Source organism: Piliocolobus tephrosceles, chromosome 1 (genome assembly GCF_002776525.5).
Source record: "Piliocolobus tephrosceles isolate RC106 chromosome 1, ASM277652v3, whole genome shotgun sequence".
Classification (NCBI taxonomy): domain Eukaryota; kingdom Metazoa; phylum Chordata; class Mammalia; order Primates; family Cercopithecidae; genus Piliocolobus; species Piliocolobus tephrosceles.
Genome location: NC_045434.1, coordinates 5,569,458 through 5,574,180, shown reverse-complemented (window position 1 = coordinate 5,574,180; position 4,723 = coordinate 5,569,458). Strand labels below are relative to the sequence as shown.

At 42.8% G+C, this 4,723-nt stretch overlaps 1 long non-coding RNA gene across 1 annotated transcript; it reads right to left on the bottom strand.

Annotated features, from left to right (window-relative positions):
- Positions 1-514: 514 nt before the first annotated feature.
- On the bottom strand, positions 515-2,119 carry LOC111545305. Its single transcript, XR_002732392.1, has 3 exons — positions 2,060-2,119; positions 1,100-1,366; positions 515-962 (listed from the first exon to the last, which is right to left on the bottom strand). It is a non-coding gene; the product is annotated as an uncharacterized LOC111545305 (long non-coding RNA).
- Positions 2,120-4,723: the final 2,604 nt, after the last annotated feature.

The window sequence follows — 4,723 nt, the reverse complement described above, 5'->3', positions numbered from 1 at the left end:
TGTGTGTGTGTGTGTGTGTGTGTGTGTGTGTGTGTGTGTGTGTGTGTATTTTAGTAGAGCCACCATGTCCAGCCCACCTCTTTTCTTTATAAGTTACCTGGTCTCGGGTAGTTCTTTATGGCAATGCGAGAACAGACTAATACAACTACTTTGAGTTTCACCTTTCCTTCTTTGGAAAAATATCTCCATTGAAGTGTTATGGAGAAGATTCAATGAAATTAAACGATAAAATATATGTAAAGGGCTTAGCAATAATCCAATGGATAATAAGCAGTCAAGAAGTGGTAGCTATCAGTATAGCCAGCCTCTAAGAACAGAGCAAATGTTTATTTTCAGGAAGAATTATGCAGAAAGGGCCACTTTCAGTCTACCATCCCCCCAAATTCCTTGAAGGAAGGATGATATGAGCAGCAAGGGAAGCAAGGAGAGTGGGCATGAAACACTATAGGTCCTGCTAGTAATGAAGTCCCTCTGTGTGTGCCTATATCAATAATTTAAACTTACACATTCATGAGATGCACTGTGTTTATTAGCATGTACATGTGCCTCCCTAAGAAGCTGAGAGTTCCTGAGAGACGGAGACGGTGTCTCATTCATCTTCCCTCCACAGGTCCTGGCTTACTACCTGGCATTTATTGGGTAATGAATGTCTGTTGAATGCATGGGCAAAGAAAGGTAGGAAAGGTATGAAGGAGAAGATGGAGGTCCCAACCAGTAGAAATCTCAGCCATTCTGCCTGGACTCCATGTCATCTCCCTGCTATTAGGCCCATCAGAATGTAAGCACAAATGCCTAGAGAATGACAAGCTTCTTTGGGACTCTGCTGACCAGACATGACATAAGGCTGGACAGCTCCTGGGGAACCTCCAAGAGCTGGCTCCAGGCAAAGTGACTGATCCTAGGAGCTGCTGGCTTGGCTGCCTCTCTCCCTTCCTTATTTCCAAGATTGGTCAGCTCCTGCTCTGAAATAGCAATTGATTTTCAGACATGAGTTGATAGAGCCATGATTTTCTAATACTGTTCCAAAGGAGCTAAAGTACCTCTGAGGAGCAGTGCAGGCTAGGATCAAACTCTCCCTACCTTCCACTCCACTCCCTACCTTGCCCCTCCACCTCAGCCCACTTTCTATGTCCTCAGGCACAGCAGCTTCTACATTATGGATGACAAATTCTGGTCATCCACCTATGGTTGCATTAGGAAAAGAGTACTGCTACTTTCATTTTCTTTTCTAACCACTGCCCTAGAAGAATAACACCTCACATTTTCTGGTAGACTGAAGCCCATAGCTGCAATGATGCTCAGAAAACCAGGCTTCTATTCATTGGCCACTTGCTGCACTTTCTGTCCCTTGATCCTTGCAATGTTCCTTTGAGATAGACACAAAAATCCCCATCTACAAGTGAGAAAACCAAGGCAGAAGAGATTCAGTTTATTTCAGACTCAAATGTACTTCCAATAGCTTATAGCCTCTACATCTAGTGTTTGAACCCAGGTCTGAAACAAATAGGAACGAGAAGGGGAGGGAAAAGAGGAACAGAAATTCTTTTCTATGAAACAATTGTTTATGCAGCCAGCATTTGTTAACATCCAGTTTGTGCCTGCGGACACAATCTTTGAATTTGCTTTGTTTCTTGGTGAATAACTTGGAAGCTATTCAAATAACTTGGAAGCTTCCTTTAAAAGGAACATCAGGAGGTGGTTTTTGACTAACCATAGGTGTACTTTCTGAGCCAAATAGATTTGCAAATAAGAAAATGAGAGGACGTGAGCTTGAGGAAAATGATAGGCATTCCAACCTCACCTGCTTGCTGATGACCTTCACATGATTTCAACAATGATTTCAAATATTTCACTTTAAGTCAGTATGACTTAAATATGAAATTGGCTCTCCCTAAAGCTCCCCTAAGGCCTAAACAGTCATCATTACCATAGCTGTGACAGGGAGACTGTTGAATTTATAATCTATTGGCCATTCACAGCATAGTGTATAAACCTAGCTCATGATTTCTTTGCAATAGAAGTGCACTTTTTCATCATATTCCCTTCACAACTTACTCACCAGATCAGACTTTGAGCTCTCCTCCTGGCTTAGCCTGGATCATTTGAAATAGTCATCTATTGGCCAGGCACGGCGACTTACACCTGTAATCCCAGTACTTTGGGAGACTGAGGCAGGAGGATCATGAGGTCAGGAGATCTAGACCATCCTGGCCTACATGGTGAAACCCTGTCTCTACTAAAAATACAAAAAATTAGCCGGGCATGGTGGCAGGCGCCTGTAGTCCCAGCTACTCAGGAGGCTGAGGCAGGAGAATGTTGTGAACCTGGGAGGCAGAGCTTGCAGTGAGCCGAGATCGCGCCACTGCACTCCAGCCTGGGCGACAGAGCAAGACTCAGTCTTAAACAGAAAAAAAGAAAAAGAAAAAGAAACAGTCATCTATCCTTTGGCCCCAATACCTAATCTAAAGTCTATGAACAATAAGATGATTTTCTTGAGTGGGACTTTTTTGTTTAATATAATAAGACATTAGATATTTCCCCCGATACAGGGCTCAATCTTTTTCTTTTTAAAGCAGTATTTCTCAAAGTACACTTTTTTCAAAGTACATTTCACAGAACTTAAGTTTCATTAAGTGCTTCACTAACAGAAGAATCTGTGATCTAATAAATTTGGAAAATATTGAGAATTAGAGCCCCCTCTTAGAAAATATGTACTGTAGCCACTCAGCTTGTCACAGATGACGTAAACATTGTAATGTTTGTCCAGCTTTTGAATGATGTCTATTAACGTCACCCAGATGAGTAGTCCATGGAATGCACTTTGGGAAAACCTATTATTCAAAAATATTCTGGAGCATGAAAGCTATTAATAATAAACCCATTCACAAAATCACACAAATATCTGAAATCATGCCAAAAATCTCCTAGAAATGGGTTGAATTGCCTCCTTCAGAGACGAGGTGATTCTTTTGTAATAACGAGTATTGTTAAGTGAATACTTCTTATCTCATTGAATCCCAAGGACCACCTCACAAGGTAAGTATAGCTCTTTTCATCACACATGACAAACAAGGCTCAGAGAGGTTAAGTATCTTGCTTAAGGTCACAAAACTGCAGAGCAACAAAACTAGAATTTTGAATCGAAGCTCAAAGGGTCACCAAACCGAATTTGGGTCCACTCACCCAGCACATCAAAGTCAAGCACTGATATCGGCATTGGTGACACAGAAGTTGAGGCATTTATTGCAGGCAGCAAGCAAGGAGTATCAGGCAGCTAATGCTTAAGACCTAATCTCCCTGATGGCTTATGTGTAAGGGTTTTTTAAAGGTGGGAAGGCAGAAGTTGCAGGCAAGGTCATACAATACATGGAAGCTACATCTTGGTTTGGCCAAAAAAGGCAAAACCACTCGAAGTGAGGGCCCACAGGATAGGAGACCATTAGATGAATTCAAAGATTTTCTGATTTGAGATGAGGTGTGGTGGCTCACACCTGTAATCTCAGCACTTTGGGAGGCCGAGGCGGGTGGATAAGTTGAGGCCAGGAGTTTGAGACCAGCCAGACCAACATGGCAAAACACCACCTCTACTAAAAATACAAAAATTAGCTGGGCATGGTGGTGCACACCTGTAATCCCAGCTACTCAGGAGGCTGAAGCATAAGAATTTCTTGAACCTAGGAGGCAGAGGGTGCAATGAGCTGAGATCGTGCCACTGCACTCCAGCCTGGGCAGCAGTGAGACTCTTTCTCAAACAAACAAAAACAAAAACCCAAAGATTTTCTGATTTGTGATTGATTAAGCTTTGGCTACAAACTTGGGGTCAGCAGAAAGGAATGTTCTGCTCTGGCTTGTGAGCGTGACTTCCTCCAGGTCCCTCAGGAAGAAATTTACAACAAAGAAGAGTTGTCAGAATTCAGTCCTCAGTTCTTCCTTATCTGAGATCTACATGTCAACAGGTGGTATTTTCCATTTAGCAGGATCTGGGTTTCTACAAAACAACTCAGGGACATATGTTAAGATGTTATCTCTAGTTTCTATAGGGAAACAAACATTTTGTGGCTCTAATTTTCTTGGCTATTGTTTTAAGCTATTAATACCTTCTTACTTATCAGCGTGCTCATCTACTTCTTGAGGCTAGCCAGGTGGCTGGAATTTTCCTTGAAGGGACTCGAGAGTTTCCTTTATTTTTCATGCCTTAAATAGGTCTGTTCTCCCTCTTCAAAGCTCAAGCTCTTAAGGACTATGCTATTGTTGGATTTTTCATATTGGAGAAGACCTTCCCTCCTCCTCAAGAACATCCCTTCTTCAGATAGCCTGGCTGGGTCTTCATCCTGGGAGAGCTCATGAAACACAAACCAGATCTTGGCCCTCACATGTGTCTAGGCAGAGCTGAGCCTGGGCAACACCAATCGTACCCCCGGTTTTACATCCCCCAACCAATCCAGAGTCAAGATCCACGCTCAGCTCCTTCCCATCAAAGTGCTAGTGATGAAGGATGGGGATCAAGTCAGCAAACTCCAGAAACGGTCTTAGACTAGGAGTCAAGCCTTCATATCCCATCACACACCAGACTCATTCCCCGATTAGAGCTGCTGAATTCTTTTACTCTCACTGCACTCATACTAAGGTTTCTTCCCTCCAGCCTCCTAACCCCAGAGGAGGCTGAGCCATGATACCCATTGTCAAGCAATAAATATTTAAGGAACCCCTGCGATATGTCAAG